General features: G+C 50.3%; 1 long non-coding RNA gene across 2 annotated transcripts in view; it reads left to right on the top strand.

The window, feature by feature from the left end:
• The window catches only part of LOC140429817 (uncharacterized), a 332,392-nt gene extending 330,296 nt beyond the window's left edge, over positions 1-2,096 (top strand). For both annotated transcript variants that reach the window (XR_011949214.1, XR_011949213.1), the window contains exon 7: positions 1,053-2,096. This is a non-coding gene — a long non-coding RNA (uncharacterized lncRNA). The remainder of the gene's footprint in view (positions 1-1,052) is intronic.
• Positions 2,097-20,240: the final 18,144 nt, after the last annotated feature.

The raw sequence follows: 20,240 nt of genomic DNA, 5'->3' as shown, positions 1-20,240 counted from the left end.
GCAATGTGGAGGAGCAGAGAGATCTTGGGGTCGATGTTCATACATCTTTGAAAGTTGCCACTCAAGTGGATAGAGCTGTGAAGAAGGCCTATGGTGCGCTCGCGTTCATTAACAGAGGCATTGAATTTAAGAGCCGTGAGGTGATGATGCAGCTGTACAAAACTTTGGTAAGGCCACATTTGGAGTTCTGGTCACCTCATTTTAGGAAGGATGTGGAAGCTTTGGAAAAGGTGCAAAGAAGATTTACCAGGATGTTACCTGGAATGGAGAGTAGGTCTTACGAGGAAAGGTTGAGGGTGCTAGGCCTTTTCTCATTAGAACGGAGAAGGATGAGGGGCGACTTGATAGAGGTTTATAAGATGATCAGGGGAATAGATAGAGTAGACAGTCAGAGACTTTTTCCCCGGGTGGAACAAACCATTACAAGGGGACATAAATTTAAGGTGAAAGGTGGAAGATATAGGAGGGATATCAGAGGTAGGTTCTTTACCCAGAGAGTAGTGGGGGCATGGAATGCACTGCCTGTGAAAGTAGTTGAGTCGAAAACATTAGGGACCTTCAAGCAGCTGTGGATAGGTACATGGATTACGGTAAAATGATATAGTGTAGATTTATTTGTTCTTAAGGGCAGCACGGTAGCATTGTGGATAGCACAATTGCTTCACAGCTCCAGAGTCCCAGGTTTGATTCCGGCTTGGGTCATTGTCTGTGCGGAGTCTGCACGTCCTCCCCGTGTCTGCGTGGGTTTCCTCCGGGTGCTCCGGTTTCCTCCCACAGTCCAAAGATGTGCAGGGTAGGTGGATTGGCCATGATAAATTGCCCTTAGTGTCCAAAATTGCCCTTAGTGTTGGGTGGAGGTGTTGAGTTTGGGTAGGGTGCTCTTTCCAAGAGCCGGTGCAGACTCAGGGGGCCGAATGGCCTCCTTCTGCGCTGTAAATTCAATGATAATCTATGATTAATCTAGGACAAAGGTTCGGCACAACATCGTGGGCCGAAGGGCCTGATCTGTGCTGTATTTTCTATGTTCTATGTTCTATGTTCTATGTACGCAGGACCGAACTGCGCATGCACGCTGGCGCAGCGAACACCATGACGTCATGACGTACGGCAACTGTGGATGCGGACATTTAACGCGGCAATGTCCAGCAAAGAATCGACAATGCCTCCGCTGTGGCAGGATGGGACACTACGCTGCCTGCTGTCGAGCACCTCAACTTGCCAACGCTCCCCAATTCCGCCAGTCTCGCAGGGACGTGCGGGCCATTCAGCCTCCATACACCGAGTCAAACCCTGACGACTTACAGACCGGCGACACCAACGACCGGGAAGCCTTCCGCGTTGTGGTCATTGACAGGAATCGGATGTCCCCAAGCAGGACCCACCAGCCGATGCCAGTGAACAGCGTTAATCCGGGTGATGAATGGTGTGCCACCCTGACGGTCAACCCAAATTCGTCGCCCACCTACTAGGCTGGACTTATGAGCATGTTTGCACACTGGACTCACTAAAGTGTTATGCCACAATGTTAATGTGTTTCTCTTTTTGTCATTACAGGAGTTTGTTTTCGATGTTTGATGATTGCACTTGTTTTGTTTATGGTACAACTTCGTTGCTATGTTGCACCTGACACCTTCCTATGTATATAGTTTAGCCTCATGTACATGTTGTAGATATTGCACACACATATTCAGCTGCACTCAGTACACACCAATATTTATGACCACATAGGCACATATTCTTGTAAAAAAGGGGGGATGTCATGATATTCAAATACACAAATCATGGTGCAAACACACATACACATTGATGGACAGATCAATGGACCAATCAACACACACGCAACATCACAGCCAATCACCAGTGAGAGCACATGCACTATAAAACAGGGAACACCACAGTTCCCGCTGATTCCAGCAGGAGACAGCTCAGGGCACAGAGCTCACAGCGTGCCACTCAGACATACACCATGTGCTGAGTGCCTCTCTAAGGTAGTGTTAGGGCTAGGTCCACAGGTTAATGGGTAAAGTACGAACCACAGTGATACGTTTACAGATGTTGTTATCAAGAGTAATAAAACAGAGTTGTACCATCTACAACCGTGTTTGTTCGTTTGTGTAGCGGAACACCCAACACGACATTCACCAGCGGTTTAAGGTTCTTTATTTTGTCGCCTTCCACTTTCATTTTGTGGTTCTGGGGCCGACTGATGTCACACGGATTTGCACAATCTGCTGTGAGTCGTGACCACATTACAATCGGCCTGGAAACTCAGGCGTGAGACGCGAGGCAGAGCAATCCCGCTCCAAAAACCTTCATGTTTCCACTGGCCTCCCCTCGCTCCAAGTGGATTCAAAAATTTAAAATTCGACTCTCAAGAGTTCAAAAGTAAAGAAACTCTCAGAAACGTTCATAAATCACTCGCTCGAACCTCAGTACTGCATTCAATTTTGGGCACCCAACTTTAGGAGGAATGTCAAGGCCTTGGAGAGGGGGCAAAGAAAGATTACCTGAATTCTGCCAGTGACGATGGGCTTCAGTAATGTGGAGAGGTTAGAAAAGCTGGGATTGCTCTCTGGAAAGAATAGATGGTTTTTAAAAATAAAAATGTCACATTTTTCCAATTAAGGGGCAATTTTAGCACGGCCAATCCACCTACACTGCACATCTTTGGGTTGTGGGGGTGAGACCCACGCAGACACGGGGAGAATTTGCAAACTCCACACGGACAGTGACCCTGGGCTGGGATTCAAACCCCGGTCCTAGGCGCCGTGAGGCAGCAGTGCTAAGCACTGCACCACAGTGCCGCCCTGAACTTTGATGCAGGTGTTCAAAATGATGCTGGACTAAATATGGTGAAGCACTTTCCATTGGTCGGAAGTTAAGGAGCTAAAATGCATAGATATAAGAATCGGGATTCTCCCATCTGACGGCAGAGTGTTGACGTCGTTGTAAAAACTGGAGAGTTTAACGACGGCATCATCGGACTGCTAAGGGTAGCAATCCTCTGCCCTACAGGGGGCCTAACTTGGCACTGGAGCGACCCACACAGCTCTAGCTGCCGATACCGGCGTCAAATGGGTACTGCGGGTCTGTGCATGCACACTGCGACCGGCGTGAATGCACGCATGCGCGGTCGGGTCCTTCTCCGCGCTGGCCCCGACACAACATGGCGTAGGGCTACAGGGGCCGGCGCGGAGCAAAAGAGGCCCCCACCAGGAGAGGCCGGCCCGCCATAGGTAGGCCCCGATCGCAGGCCAGGCCCCGGTGGAGGCCCCCTCCGGGGTCAGACACCCCCTTCCCCCCCGCCCCCCCCCCCCAACCAGGTCGCCCCGACAGGATGGACGCTGAGGCCCCATCGGGTAAGGCCAGATGTGAACGGTGCCGGCGAGAGTTGGGCTGTTTTGGGCGGCCACTCGGCCCATCCCGGGCGGAGAAACCCCGGAGAAACCCCACGTCGAGCGGCCCCCAACCAGCGCTGCGCCGACCACGCCGGCGCCAATGGCACCGATTCTCCGGTGACTGGAGAATCGGCAGACCGGCGTCACGCGATTCGTGCCCGGCCCGACGATTCTCCGATCCAGCGTGGGCTGAGAACATCCCGCCCAAGGATCGAGATTCTCTGCCTGTGGGATTTGGCCATTGTGCTGGCAGCGCACCCACGCCCGCGGGTTTCCCGGTAGTATGGGATGGCCACAATTGGAAATTTCATTGGCAGGTGGCGTGAATGCCAGCGAGGGCGCGCAGCCAAGGAGCACGTGGCTGATAGACCAGGGGATCCCGAACAGGATATTTGACAAACAAATCCAGGGGATAAATGCATTAGTTTGGAGAGAGATGTTAAGAATTGGAATTCAATACCGTGGAAGTGCCGTGGATGCAGATTCAATGGGAACTATCAAAGGGGAACTGGATATATAGTTGAAAAGGAGAAATCTGCAGGTCCGTAGGAAACAGAGTAAGGTAGTAGGGCGAGGCCTGGGTAGGATGCTCTTTCAGAGGGTTGGTGAAGACTCGGTGGGATGAATGGCCTCGATCTGCACTGTCGGCATTCTATGACACAATGTCAGAGTTTCTGTGCCTGTCCTGTACACCACTTTACAAGGAGACCGGAAGTAAGCTAAGGCGGGTTTTGGACCATCCGTGGTTTACGACGACCAATGTGACTGGATGTTGTGGAATCCAATGGATAAAACTAGCTGATCCTTCTTTTATACCTTTACCCCCATCAATGATGGTATCAAACTGGCAAAGGGTCACAGGGGCACTTCTCTAAAGCTTCATCCACCTAACCTTTGCTGTGACTTTTTGGAGGCAAAGGAATGCAGAACCACTAGCAAGGAATCAGTGTTAATCAGTCGCAGGAAATCCATTTCAGTCTTTGAATTTTTTGGCAACTCTATTTTTTCCTGACGTTCTAATGCATTTTAACAGAATAGTGCATTTGCCTCTGGTTTCATTTGTTTCCATTTTAGGTGCTGGCAGCAATTGTGTCAAACATTTGGCAGTCGGAGATCTTGCATCTCAGCAGGTGAGACCCATTGCCTGTGAGCCATAAGCTCTGAGTTCAATTCCCACTCCAGGGCAAGTTGGCGCTGTAAGGACATTGATGTTCTGGTTCAACAGGTTGAGAATCGTCCTGCTAATCCTTCCATTTCCCTGCTAGTCACCAAAGGGGGAATAAAGTGAGCATGAAGATATGGAACAAGCATGCTGCTATCGGAAGATGGAAAATAGTCCTCCAGGAGACATATAAGCAATTTAAATGTGCCTTTTTTGAACAGTCATTTTGTTTTTCTCTCTCTCTCTCTGTATAGACAGGGTGTGCATGAAAAGGTTGTTTTCTACTGTTGATTTTGAAATCGGGGCGGATATAAATGCGAGGATTAAACACCAAGCAAGATTACGGCAGAGGCTGGAATTCTGATATAAACACAGAAAATGCTGGAAATTCCCAAAAGCTCCGGCTGCATCTGTGGAGAAAGAAAGCGAGTAGATTTCACAGGCCGCAGCCTTTCACCAGAGGCAGGGAAAGTTAGAAATGTAATAGCAATTACAATGCAGATTTGAAGCAGAAGACTGCAGCTGAAGAGCAATGGGAGGACTTACAACCCCCCCGGGTCGGAGAATCGCCGGGGTGGGGCACAATTCACACGCCGCCACTCCAACGCTGGTCCGCCGATCCCTGGTCACCGGAGAATCGGCGCCATTGGCTCCGCCGAGGTTGGCGTGGCGCCGGTCGGGGGCCGCTCTACATGGCCCCCCTCCGGCGATTCTCCGCGTGCGATGGGCCGAGTGGCCGCCGAGATAGGCTGAGTCCCGCTGGCGCCGTTCACGTGTGGTCCTACCCGGCGGGACCTCGGCGTTCAACCTGCGGGGGACGGCCTGGTGGGTGGGAGGGGTGATCCGACCCCAGGGGGGGTCTCCACCGTGGCCTGACCCGCAATCGGATCCTACCGATCGGTGCGCTGGCTTCTCCTGGTGGGGGACTATGTTTCTCCGCGCTGGGCCCCTGTAGCTCTCCGCCATGTTGCGTCGGGGCCAGCATGGAGAAGGCAACTAGTGCATATGCGAGTTCGTGCCGGTCGTAACGCGCATGCGCAAATTTGCGCCAGCCGTAGCGCGCATGCGCAGGCACGCTTTGACGCCGATACCATTTGACACCGGTATCGGCAGCTGTAGCTGCGTGAGTTGCTGCAGTAGCGTGCTGCCCCCCTGTGAGGCGCAGGATTGCTGATCCTGGGGGACTGTTGACGCTGTCGTACAAACGCGTCGCCGTTTACGACGGCGTCAACACTTAGCCTCAGGATCAGAGAATCCTGCCCCAGGTTCTTGGCAGGTTTTGATTGTTTGGAATCACCTCACTACACGGCCTCACCTCCCTGAGACAGGTCAGCTTGGAATTGAATATGTGGCATCCGAATGACAGCATCGCACCTGATCTGCATATTTAAGCAAGGATTCCGTTTCCTTCCTCTGGGGGCGCCTGCGCACCAAGCCATTGTGGGGACAGAGTAGGTGGGAACTGGAATCAGCTGCGATCAGGTAGATTAGTGGATAATTGGCTTACCAAAAATCAGCATCATGGTCGCTGCCGGATTCTGATGATGACACGAATAAGGCAAGTAATGATATTTCATGGCATAGTGTAGAAAATCACTCAAATGAAATTAAGTATAAAATAATTATTATAAAATAACAAAAGGACAAACAGTGGTTAGCACCGCTGCCTCACAGCACCAGGGACCTGGGTTCATTTTCGGCCTTGGGCAACTGTCTGTGTGGAGTTTGCACGTTCTCCCCTTGTCTATGTGGGTTTCCTCCGGGTGCTCCGATTTCCTCCCACAGTCGAAAGATGTGTAGGTTAGAGGGATTGGCCATGCTAAATTGCCCCTTAGTGTCCAGGTTTGGTTACAGGGATAGGGTGGGGTGGGCGGGGGAGTGGGCCTGGGTAGAGTGCTCTTTCGGAGGGTCGGTGCAGACTCGATGGGCCGAATGATCTCCTTCTGCACTGTAGGGATTCTAACAGTCTCTGATTCCATGTATTATGAATATTTCAGTATTGTAATAATTACAAAATGCTGCAAATTGCGGGCCTCCTTAATTTACAGTCTAAAAATCTCCTGCATCCTGTAGACCATCTGTTGTCAGGTTGAGTTCATTGAATTCTCAATCAATTACATACTCACATTTGGAGTATAGTGTGCAGTCCTGGTCACTCATTATAGGAAGGATGTGGAAGCATTGGAAAGGGTGCAAAGGAGATTTACCAGGATGCTGCCTGGTTTGCAGGATAGGTCTTATGAGGAAAGGTTGAGGGAGCTAGGGCTTTCCTCTTTGGAGCGGAGGAGGATGAGAGGCGACTTAATAGAGGTTTATAAGATGATGAGGGGGATAGATAGAGTGGACATTCAGAGACTATTTCCTCGGGTGGATGTAGCTGTTACAAGGGGACTTAACTATAAGGTTCGGGGTGGGAGATATAGGAGGGATGTCCGAGGTAGGTTCTTTACTCAGAGAGTGGTTAGGGTGTGGAATGGACTGCCTGCTGTGATAGTGGAGTCGAACACTTCAGGAACTTTCAAGTGGTTATTGGATAGGCACATGTAGCACACCAGAATGACAGGGAGTGGGAAAGCTTGATCTTGGTTTCGGACAAAGCTCGGCACAACATCGAGGGCCGAAGGGCTTGTTCTGTGCTGTACAGTTCTATGTTCTATGTACCTATGGGTTCTATCCAGTAAGTGACTGCCTTTGTTTTCACTTGCCCCTGCAGCCCAGCTGCCAGTTTCCACCAAGTGGGTCAGATAGTCAGGAAACATGCAGCATGCACTTTCAAGGCTCCACAAGCAATTGATTTCCAGACAAATTAAAAACGTTCTGGTGGGCTGTTCATCGTAGAACCGCTAGACTGTCAGCCGTGTACAACGTGTCGTCTCGCATGAATAATTTACCTTGGTTGACTGACATCCACAACAAGTGAACAATGCAGCTCTTAAAAGCTTCAAAAATGGTCCACTAACTCCCAAGGCCGGGGAAAACAGCTTCAGAAATATCTCTTTTCTGTGTGTGCTCTGCCTGCTTGGCACGATAGGGAGAGTTTGCCATAATCCCCCTTCATGCTCAAAGGCTTAGCTGTTGGTGTAGGCTATCACAGAGACAAGATCCCAGCCAGTGCTATCAGAGGTTGAAAGATGAGGTGATTCAACGATAGAAGGGAACATTTCTGTGCAGCAGAATGACTGTACAACGGCAAGTGTATTAGTTTAACAAGTCAGCCTTCAGAGATGGTATTGATGGCGAGGCACTTGAAGCGAGCTTGCTGACCCACAGACCAAACAGTTGCAAACAGCGACAGATGAACCATGCAGTTTTAATACCTTTCTGCTGATTTTTTTTTTGTTGCACACATCACGGTCATTTCCTAAAAGCCCTCGCCATTGTCACCACCCTTCACCCCAGCTGTCGGAGGAAAGCAGATTTATGTGCTTAACTGGAGCACTTGCCCTGGCTCGGAAATAAAATTGCTATTCGCGGCAGTGAAACAGCTTGAGTCATTTTCAAAATCAACTGGAAACCACTCCTCGGTGTGCTGAGCGCATTCAATCTTCAGTCGATCTCCAGCAAACCACTTGCTGCTTGACAGTCGGAGGGACTAAGTCGGGGAATGTTGAGAGAAGGGGAATGCAGTTCCTGAAAAAGGGGCTCTCTGCAGTCCATCATTACAGGAAAATAACTTTTTGGATTTTCAATTAACATGAAGCTTTTGACTGACAGCTTTTCACAAGCTGTGCGATTCAAAGGCTTCCCAGCCTGTCGGTTTTGTTGTTCATTGAGCAGCCACTGTGCTCTTGCTTTGTTGTCCCTGGTAAACTCCACACAGCTTGCAAAACCCATGCATTGGGCTGCTAAAACCAGAATTATGAGTTCAATCCTCAGATAGTTTTTCATTTTAAATTGCATCACGGACAATTCCACGGGCGAGCGGGAGGGGGGGTGGGGGGGGGGGGGCGCTTCCACACTCAGCCATTCAGTTTTAAACTAAAAGTGGAAGGTGGTCATGTTTAGACCCCCCCCCCCCCCCCCCCCCCACCCACCCCCCGCCCAACCCTGTCCACACTGAACCCTTCATGCACCAACCCCCTCTGGCTATTAAAATTCTGCCCATTGGAATGGGTCTCCGTCCTGCTTCTCCAACCTTTGGTGCTTGCGAACGGAAATGTCCTTTGGGATCAGAGCCGAGGAATATTGCCCCTCGATCGATCAAGGTTTTTCAGGAGTTGGTGTGGTTGTTTCCCATCGAGGATGAGCTGCTTCGTAGAATTAAGCAAAGGAGACTTGGGCCGCACTTAATGTAAGACCCATCACAGGTCAGGTTTTTTACGCAGAGGGTGGTGAGTGCCTGGAACACGTTGCCAGGGGAGGTTGTGGAAGCAGATACATTAACGGAGTTCAAAAGGCACCTTGGCAAACACATGGATAGGATGGGTGTAGAGGGATACGGCCCAAGGAAATGATGAGGGTTTTGGCAAAGGCTGGTATCATGACCGGTACAGGCTTGGAGGGCCGAAGGGCCTGTTCCTGTGCTGTATCGTTCTTTGTTCACAGCACAGAGTCTAGCTTTGGCATCACAGGCTTATCTCCTTCCAATTAATTTCTAAATAAGAGACATTCTGTCAAACCACGACTTGTCCCAGATAAAACAACAACACATCAGCTGTCTTTACCTCAGCGCCAGACTGAAGGTGTCAGCACCACAAAAGTATCCTCTTTTTTGCATGGCTCCGTCAATATCAAAGTGCCCACTCAGTTACGGTGAAATCCAGAGTGCACACAGACCACCCACTCTTGCTAAGCACCACATTTCCTCCTGACTTCTAAGGTTTTTTTTTAATGTCTATTTTCCTGCTCTCTCTCGGTACCATCTGAGGGTCAGTACCTTAGGAGGTGCTGAGCATCTGTGCTCATTGGACAGGGGTGAGCTTTACTCATGATTAGCTCACTTGGAAATTTGGTTAGATGTCTGTTGTGAACCCTGGCCTAATTAATTGGCAATGCTGAGTATCGTGGTGCTGGTCTGGTAATCGAGAGATTTGGACTAATGATCTGGACACATGGGTTCAAATCCCAGCACAGCGCCTGTGCAAATTAATTAAATGAATCTGGAATGTCAAAACTTCAGTAACTTGAGGAAACCAGTTGTAGTGGAACAAAGATTTATTAAATTATATACCATATTGTGTTCACGGCAGAGACTCTCTCCCAGTCCAGTCATTGCTGGGAGAACTAATCTCACCAGTCCCTGCCTGGACTGGCTTTTATGTGTTGTCTATTGTGAGCTCCAGCAGGGTGGCCCTGCCCCCTACCTGGGAAGCTCTTATTCCATGAGTCCTGCGGGGAGGTCAACAATGGTTTGCCTGTGGTCCTCGTGGGGGTTATAACAAAATGCAAAAAGCTATCAACCATTTAACTACACAACTGTCCTAAAACAAAATTTATCTGGTTCACTAATTCCCTTTAAGGAAGGAAATCTGCCATCCTTATTGTCATGTGAGAGTACCTTTAAGAAATGGGTGTTTATAAATGGGTGTGTATATAAATATCTGTAGTGAGAGTACCTTTAAGAAATGGGTGTTTACTACTGCAGTGATGTCAGAGAGTGGGTGGAGCTGGGCTGTCTGTCAGCTTTTTACTTTCGTTTTTGAGCAGGCTGCAGGGTGTGTTTTAGTTTAGTTTTCAGTGTTGCAGCTGAAGCCAGACCAAGCAGGTGTACTGCTGTTCTCTCTGCCATCAAAAGACTATCTCTTGATCATTTGGTGAATTCAGAATTACAAATGTTTTCAGGAGTGACTTTAACCTGATGTGCTTTTGATAAAGGTTTTGTTTTTAAGTCGTATGGATGATAAAAAGGAAAGATTAAAGCTTTACTTAGTGTTGTAGTCTTTGGGGGGTGTATTTGAATTAATGGTTGCTAAGATGTTCACTGTATGTTTTGAAAAGGTTAACTTGAGTTCATAGAATAAACATTGTTTTGCTTTAAAAAATACTTTTCCATTTCTGCTGTACCACACCTGTCGAGTAGGCCGTGTGCTCCCCATACCACAATCTAGTAAAAGTTGTGGGTCAGGTGATACACTTCCCATGATACACTTTGGGGTTCTCAAAACCCTGGCCCATAACATTATCCAGCCTGGCCCACATTTGATTTTATATTCATTTACTGGACATGGGCATCGCCAGCTAGACCAGCATTCCTTCAGAAGGTGGTGGTAAGCCGCCTTCTTGAACCGCAGCAGTCTGTGTGCTGTAGGTACACCCACAGTGCTGTTAGGGAGGGACCTCCAGGATTTTGACCCGGCAACAATGAAGGAACGGCGATATATTTCCAAATATATACTCACCATCCTGACTTGGAAACATTTTGCCGCTCCTTTACTGTCGTTGGGGCAACATCCTGGAACACCCTCCCTAATAACACAGTGGGTGTACCGACACCTCAAGGACTGCAGTGGTTCAAGAAGGCAACTCACCACCACCTCCTGAAGGGTAACTAGATATGGGAGATAAATGCTGGCCTAACCAGCGACACCCACATCCCGTAAATGAATTAAAAAAAGATGGTGAGTGACATGGAAAGGAACTTCCAGGTGGTGGTGGTCCCATGCAGCTGTTGCCCTTGTCCGTCCACGTGATAGCAGTCATGAGGTTGGAAGGTGCTGTCTAAGGAACCTTGATATAGTTCCTGCAGTGACTCCAGGTCCATGTCAATGCGATTAATTCTTAACTACCCTCCGAATGGACCCAGCAAGCTGCTCAGTTGCCACGGGAAGTGATTCTCCAACAACTTCGCAAGGTCAATTCGTGATGATCAATAAATGCGGGCCCTTGCCAGCAATCCTGTGAACGAATTAAGCAATAAGATTGCGAACTTATTGCTTTTGTGAGCTATCTTTGGACAGGTTACACAAAGGTTTTCAGATGGATCAGCTGTTTATGTGGGTTTTACGCAGTAGGTGGGATCTTCTTCTCCTGTTGATTTCTAGATTTTCTAGATCACAGAGCAGCCATGCAGGCCTGCTGTGCTGTGCCAGCTCTTTGAAAAATAACAATCAAATTAGCCCCACACTGCTGTTCCTTTCTCTGGGTCCTGCAAACTTTTAACCTTCAACTATTTTTGGAGGCTCCCATCAAATCTCCTACCACCACTATTTCAGGGGATGCATTCCAGATCATAAGAACTCACTGCATATTGTACATATTTTATATATTTTTAATTACCTCATCTCAGGTTATTTTATTGCGACTTTAAATTTGGATCCCCTGGCCATTTCTCCTTGTTTTTACTCTTTCGAAACCATCAGTTTGATCCCCTTTATTAAATCTCCCCTTCTCTTTCTCCATTCTAAGAACAGTACTCCCAACGCCTCCCTCTCGCCACATAACTGAACGACATCAGGTATCTGTGTTGGTATAATTGTCCTGTCCAGTATAATACTAAGTCACGTGACACTATTTTATTGAAGACAGTTATGAGGTAAATGAACACTTCTTATTCGGTCTATACTTTAACAGGTATTTTGCACTGACCGGACCGTCAAATGGATTATTGAATATTGTTCACTTGCATTTTACATTGTACGGTGGCAGGATTTCATTGTGATAGTCAGCTTTAAACTGACTTTGGTTTGGCAGGAAGATGTGCTGACTTGATTCATTCCCGTGGACATTATGTAAAACGCATAACGTACCTTGGGCGGGATGCTCCGACCCCCGCCGGGCCAGAGAATCGCCAGGGGGCTGGCGTGAATCCCGCCCCCGCCGGCTGCCGAGTTCTCCGGCGTCGGGGTTTTGGCGGGGGCGGGAATCGCATGCGCCGGTCGGAAGCCGCTGGCAGCGCCCCCCCCGCGGCAATTCTCCGGCCCGCGATAGGCTGAGCGGCTGCCCTTTCTCGGCCAGTCCCGCCGGCATAAATTCGACCTGGTACTTAACAGCGGGACCTGGCTCTGCTGGCGGCCTCCGGGGCCCTCGGGGGGGGGGGGGGTGGGGAGGATCTGGCCCCGGGGAGTGCCCCCACGATGGCCTGGCCCGTGATCAGGGCCCACCGAACCGTGGGCGGGCCTGTGCCTTCGGGCCACTCATTCCCTCCGCACCGGCTGCTGCGGACCTCTGCCATGGCCGGTGCTGAGAGGAACCCCCCTGCGCATGTGCTGGGATGGTGCCAGCACACGCTGGCGCTCCCGCGCATGCGCCAACTCGCGCCAGCCGGCGGAGACCCTTCGGCGCGGTTGGTGTGGCGCCAAGCACCTTCCGCGCCGGTTGGCGTGGCATCAACCCCGCCGGTGCCGGCCTAGCCCCTGAAGGTGCGGAGGATTCCGCCCGTCCCAGGCAGCCCAACGCTGGAGTGGTTCACGCACTCCTCCGCGCGGGCCCGCCCGCCCCGCCGGGTAGGGGAGAATCCTGCCCCTTATTTCACATTGTTCTATTAAAATGGAATAATGACTGGGACAAGGGTTCCCTCACAAGATGAAAGCCACGTCCCTCTGTGAGTGTCCGGTAGAGAACGGACCAGAATAAAGGAAATTTCCTCAGCTTCCATTAATAATGACGAAACACCAAGAAAATATGTAGGAAAATACATTTAGATTAGACTGTAATACATTCTTGATGGCATTGTGGTAACAGAGAAATGGGATAAATTTCAGTTCTTCTTCTAAATCCTGAAGTGCTATTAACTATTTCAAACTGATCAACATGATCTCAGCATGAATATTTGTTCAAGTATCATCCACACAATTCACGGCAAAGCCATCATGATATAACTTTGACACTCATCCACACAGACCACTTGCATCTCCAGTCTTTGTTTCTGTGTTTTTATAACTGTGTGTTCTGGAAAATCCCTCGCAGAGTTTCCGGGACATTTTCTAGCCCCGTTCTCCATCAGTTCGTTGCCACATCATCATTCCGCCTCTCTGAACCTTCTGATGGTTGATTGGACTACCCATTTCCGACTGCAGTCCCGATCCCCAGAGTACCATCCTCTTGTGTCAATTCTCCTGCATTTCGCAGGCCCCTCCTGAGGCCTGTTTCACTGGTGGTGAGACAATTCCACTTTTCTCACTTTATTTGATTATTCAATTGCCCTCATAGCCAACTCACATTGAGCACTGATTCTCAGGACTTTCCTTTGTTCCGGTCAGTGCAGTTTGTTGGAACAATTAGTTTTGAGATGCCTGCATGTCTAGCAAAGCATTCCTCATGTTATCTTGGTCCATGGTTTGTATTCTTCACGTGACTTGAGATACCTGTTGGTTGGAAGTAGGACGCACGAGAGGATAGTCGCCCTTAGAGTAGTTCCAGGAGAATTTACTGAATTCATTTAGTAGCCATTGACTGCATAGTAATCTGTTAGTTATCCTTCCACGTGTTTCTTAATAAATCACCTTTCTAGTCAAACAATTAACTGTTCTGTGTACATTATTGCAAGGTCCATAACACAGAACACAACACCCATTATGCTGGGTTTGTGATTGTACTGTTGGGAATAAATGAGCCAGAGTCTCTGTGACCTCATTATTCCGATTCCATGTTAACAACAGAACAATCTCATCAATTCAGTCCTTTTAAAACCCTGTCTATTGCAATTCAGCCATTCCATGAACAAGTGTAAAATAGTAACACTCTGGCAACTGTGAAATATGAAAATTGAACCATATGCTAACATTCTTGGCTCTGACCGACAACTACTGGAATGTTGTAAGATACCATCTGATTCATTCATGTCTTTGAGGGAAGGGAATCTGTTGCCCTTTCCTGATTTGGTGCATATGTGACTCCACACCCACTGGTTGATCCTTAACTGTCCTCTGAAATGACCTCTCGGGACAGGAAGGAGCAATAAACGTTGGCTTTACCAGTGGCATCCACCATTTGGTAACTGACCTTAGGAGTGCATTTTACGTTCGTAGGCCATTCGAAAGAGCAATGAGTGTTTTCTTTTCCACCCAGAGGTTGGGACCTGGAACTCACTGCCCAGAGGAGTGGTACAAGCAGAAACCTCAATCACATTTAAAATGTCTACTTGAAGTGCCATTGGCCTGCAGGGTATGGACCGGGCACAGGAAGGTGAGGCTACGTAGACCTTCATTGACAGACGCGGATAAGTTGGCCTGATGTGTCTGTGGTTAAATTTTCTGTGATTTCTATTTTGCATTCATGGATTACGTTTTGAGGAGTGTTTACAGTCATGTAGGCAAATGATGCAATTAATTATTAATAAACATAAAAGCTCCAGAAACAGCAAGTCGGGGGCTGTGACCCTCCACCGTAATCGCCTCAGTCCTGGTGGTGGTGTGGGCTCCGATGGGGGTACCTGCGACTCCCGGAGCGTGTTGTCCTCTCCTCCCTCACCCAGTAGTGGATCCGGTGAGGGGACGGATGCTGCTGCGGTGGGGGCTGCAGTGAGGATCACTGGTGGGAGGGTGAACGGCGCAGGGGCGGGGTAGGCAACCAGAGGGGGATGGGACGGTACCAGGTCGGGGGTGATGGTGGTTGTGGGTGGGGACCCAGCGGGTGCCAGATCCTGGAGGGAGACTGTGTCGTGTCGCCAGTCATGGTGTGCCACGTAGGTGTATTGTGGATTTGCATAGAGGAGGACTTTTTCCACAAGGGGATCTGATTTATGATTCCTCGCATGCTTCCGGTGGAGGACGGGCCCAGAAACCGTCAGCCAGGTTGGGAGCAAGACCCCGGAGGTGGACTTCCTAGGGAAGGCAAACACACATTCGTGAGGGGTCTCATTAGTAGCAGTGCACAGGAGCGACCGGATGGAGTGGAGCACATCGGGGAGTACCTCCTGCCAGCAGGAGACCGGGAGATTCCTAGACCGAAGGGCCAGCAGGACAGCCTTCCAGACCGTCGCGTTCTCCCTCTCCACCTGCCCATTTCCCCGGGGGTTGTAGCTGGTCGTCCTGCTCGAGGCGATGCACTTGCTGAGCAGGAACTGACGCAGCTCATCACTCATGAAGGAGGATCCCCAATCGCAATGGATGTAGGTGGGGAAACCAACAAGGTGAAGATGCTGTGTAGGGCATTGATGACTGTGGTAGACGTCATGTCAGGGCAGGGGTTGGTGAATGAGAAACGGGAGTACTCATCAATTATATTGAGAAAGTATACGTTGCGGTCAGTGGAGGGGAGGAGCCCTTTGAATCCATGCTGAGGTGCTCAAAGGGGCGGGAGGCCTTCACCAGATGCGCTCTGTCTGGCCAGTAGAAGTGCGGCTTTCACTTCGCGCAGACTTGGCCGTCCCTGGTCATGGTCTTGACCTCCTCGATGGAGTAGGACAGGTTGCGGGCCTTGATAAAATGGAAGAACCGGGTGACCCCCGGGTGACAGAGGTCATTGTGGAGAGCCCGGAGTCGGTTCACTTGTGCGCTGGCACATGTACCATGGGATAGGGCATCTGGGGGCTCATTGAGCTTCCCCGTGCGATACAAGATCTCGTAGTTATCTGTGGAGAGCTCGATCCTCCACCTCAAGACCTTGTCGTTCTTGATCTTGCCCCGCTGTGTATTGCTAAACATGAAGGCAACCGACCGTTGGTCAGTGAGGAGAGTGAATCTCCTGCCGGCCAGGTAATGCCGCCAATGTCGCACAGCTTCCACGATGGCTTGGGCCTCCTTTTCGACAAAGTAGTGCCGAATTTCGGAGGCATGAAGGGTGCGGGAAAAGAAAGCCACGGGACTGCCCGCCTGGTTGAGGGTGGAGGCCAGAGCCACGTTCAATGCATCGCCCTCCACCTGAAAGGGGAGGGTCTCGTCGACCGCGAGCATCGTGGCTTTGGTGATGTCCGCCTTGATGTGGTTGAAGGCCCGGCGGGCCTCATCCGTCAGGGGAAAAACTGTGGACCTGATGAGTGGGCGGGCCTTGTCTGCATAATTAGGGACCCACTGGGCGTGATATGAGAAGAACCCCAGGCATCGTTTCAGGGCCTTGGGGCAGTGGGGGAGGGGGAGTTCCAGGAGGAGGTGTTGGGCCCTAGGACTCCATTTTCCACAACGTAGCCAAGAGTGGCTAAGTGGGTGGTGCGGAAAACACATTTCTCCTTATTGTAGGTGAGGTTAAGGAGTTTGGCGGTATTGAGGAATTTCTGGAGATTCGCGTTGTGGTCCTGCTGGGCATGGCCGCAGATGGTGACATTATCTAGGTACGGGAATGTGGCCCGCAGCCCGTACTGGTCAACCATTCAGTCCATCTCTCGCTGGAAGACCGAGACCCCATTCGTGACGCCGAAGGGAACCCTGAGGAAGTGATAGAGGCGGCCATCTGCTTCGAATGCTGTGTATTGGCGGTCCTCCGGTCGGATGGGGGGCTGGTGATAGGCAGACTTCAAGTCAACTATGGAGAAGACTCGACAGTGCGCAATCTGATTGACCATGTCAGATATGCGTGGGAGGGGGTACGCATCGTGCTGCGTGTACCGGTTGATGGTCTGACTGTAGTCGATGACCATCCGGTGTTTCTCTCCAGTCTTAACTACCACCACTTGAGCTCTCCTGGGACTGTTACTAGCCTCAATCACCCCCTCCCGCAGAAGCCTTTGGACTTCCGACCTGATAAATGTCCTGTCCTGTGCGCTGTACCATCTGCTCCTCATGGCGACGGCTGACAGTCCGGGGTGAGGTTTACGAAAAGTGAGGGCGGATCGACCTTAGGGGTTGTGAGGCCGCAGACGATGAGGGGGGGCAGGGGTCCGCCGAACTTCAGAGTGAGGCTTTGGAGGTGGCACTGAAAATCGAGACCTAGTAACAGGGCAGCGCAGAGGTGGGGGAGGATGTAAAGTCTGAAGTTGCTGTACTCTATGCCCTGTACAGAGAGGGTTGCGACACAGTAACCCCGGATTTGTACGGAATGGGATCCGGAGGCCAGGGAGATTTTCTGGGTGACGGGAGGACCGGGAGGGAGCAGCGCCTTACCGTAGCAGGGTGGATGAAACTCTCTGTGCTCCCGGAGTTGAAGAAGCAGGTCGTCTCGTGCCGTTGATCTTTACCGTTGTCGTAGCAGTCGCGAGGTTGCGGGGACGAGACTGATCGAGGGTGATGGAGGCGAGCTGTGGAAGATGTTGGGAGTTGTTGGGCTGATCGGCGGTGGCGGAGGTATCGGCGGGTCCCGAACGGACAGGCGAGCAGGGGTCCTGAGGCGCGGTCCAAGATGGCGGCGAAGATGGCGGCACCCCTGGATCGCACGTGGGGGATGTAGCGATGCTGGGCCTGGAAATGGCAGCGACCGATCGGGCCTGGCAAACGGAGACAAAGTGGCCCTTCTTGCCACACCCATTGCAGGTCGCGCTCCGCAGCATTGTCTGGGGTGCTTGTTCTGGCCACAAAAATAGCATTTGGGGCCTCCGGAGTTGGAGCTGCCGCCTGGCACAGGCTTGCGGCGTACCCGGGTCGGACAATGGTGGGGCCCATGATGCCCACGAGGGTGCCGCGCTGTCGGAGGTGTAGGCCCCTAGGTTGTGGGAGGCTACTTCTAGGGAGTTAGCGAGCTGCACAGTCTCTGTAAGGTCGGGCGTACCCACTTCCAATAACCGCTGGCGAATGTAATTGGACTTAATGCCCGTGACATAGGCTACTCTGATCAGCAGTTCTGTGTGTTGGACTGTCGACACTGCCTGGCAATTACAGTTCCTATCAAGTATCCGCAGAGCAAGCAAGGAAACGTCCTGAGACTCCCCCGGGAGTTGCCATCTCGTGGCCAGGAGGTGCCTGGTGAATACCTGATTCACAGTCCTGATGTACTGTCCTTTTAGTAGCGCCATCGCTTCCGTGTAGGTGGGCGCGTCCCGAATGAGGGGGAAAACTTGTGGGCTCACCCGTGAGTAGAGGATCTGCGGGTCTGAGAGGGTTTCTGTGGATGCTCCGAGGTATCCTTCAAAGCAGGCTAGCCAGTGCTCGAAGGTGACTGTGGCGTCGGCTGCATGAGGGCTCAGCTCCAGGCGATCAGGCTTGATTAAGACATTCACCTATAAAAATCTAGTGCAGTAAATTGATGTACCATCAATGACCACGAGACGAAATGGTGAAACTATTGAGGCTTTATTGCACTAGATGTTGAGCCTCCTGCAGCTGGAACCAGAATGGAAGCAGCGCAGGAGAGCATACACTTTTATAATGTGTCTGCTGGGAGGAGCCAGCAGGCTGGGATTTACTGTGTTAACTGTAGTGGCAGTACCGTAATACACATAGTGTGTGACCAGTGGTGTTTACCACAAGTGACAATGGAATGTTTTGTCTTCAACATTTGTGTACACAGTGAACAGTAGGACGCTAGGTAGTACAGAGGACCAGATGGACCTTGGGGTGCAAGTGTCAATAGATCCCTGAAGGTAGCGGGACAGGGAGATAAGGTGGCTAAGTAGGCTTATGGGATACTTTCCTTTACTAGAGTACTGTGAGCAGTTAATCATCACACTATAGGAAGAATGTGATTGCACGAGAGAGGGTGCAGAGGAGATTCACCTGGATGTTGCCTGGGCTGGAGCGTTTCAGCTACGAAGAGAGGCTGATTAGGTTGAGGTTGTTTTCCTTTGGGCAGGGAAGGCTGACAGGAGACCTGACCGAGGTGTACAAAATTATGAGGGACATGGATAGGGTAGATAGAAATTAACCTTTTCCCTTAGTAATGGGGACGATAACCAGGTGGAATAGATTTAAGGTAAGGGGCAGGAGATTGAGAGGGGATTTGAGGAAAAAACCTTTTCACTCTGAGTAGTGGGAATTTGGAACTCACTGCCTGAAAGGGTGGTCGAGACGGGAACCCTCACAACATTTAAGAAGCATTTAGATGAGTGCTTTAAATGCCACAGCGTACAAAGCTATGGCTCAAGTGCTGGAAAATGGAATGAGAATCGAGAGGTGCTTGATAGCTGACACTGATACGATGGGCTGAAGGGCCTCTTTCTGTGCTGACTTTATGACGATGAATTGGAGGCTTAGTTTAGAATCTCATCTGATACATGACAACTTGAACAGTTATACATTCTGGGTCTCCAACTGAAGCACCCGACTACACAATGGGCTCAAGTGTGCTTGAGGCCACAGGCATCATCAATCTTATGTGTGTCATGTGAGAGTACCTTTAAGAAATGGGTGTTTAAGACATGTACCTTGACGAAATAGGTGTTTATCAGTGCTGTCAGAGTGCGGGTGGAACTGGGCTGTCTGTCAGCTTTGTACTTTTGTTTCAGGCTGTTTGCTGCAGGGCACGTTTTAGTTTCATTTTCAGTGTTGGAGCTAAAGCCAGCCAGAGCAGGTGTACTGTTGATCTCTCTGCCATGAAATGACTATCTCTTCATCATTTGGTGAATTCAGAATTATAAATGTTCTCAGTAGTGAATGTAAACCTAATGTGCTTCTGTTGAAAGGTGTTTCTTTTGTCTTCTGGATGTTGTTTGGGAAGTTATTAAGAATTGTGGGCAGCACAGTCGCATTGTGGATAGCACAATTGCTTCACAGCTCCAGGGTCCCAGGTTCGATTCCGGCTTGGGTCACTGTCTGTGTGGAGTCTGCACATCCTTCCCGTGTGTGCGTGGGTTTCCTCCGGGTGTTCTGGTTTCCTCCCACAGTCCAAAGATATGCAGGTTAGGTGGATTGGCCATGATAAATTGCCCTTAGTGTCCAAAATTGCCCTTAGTGTTGGTGGGTTACTGGGTTATGGGGATAGGGTGGAGGTGTTGACCT

The sequence above is a fragment of the Scyliorhinus torazame genome, chromosome 9 (genome assembly GCF_047496885.1).
Source record: "Scyliorhinus torazame isolate Kashiwa2021f chromosome 9, sScyTor2.1, whole genome shotgun sequence".
NCBI classification, from domain to species: Eukaryota; Metazoa; Chordata; class Chondrichthyes; order Carcharhiniformes; family Scyliorhinidae; genus Scyliorhinus; species Scyliorhinus torazame.
This window is presented reverse-complemented; position numbering and strand designations above follow the sequence as displayed.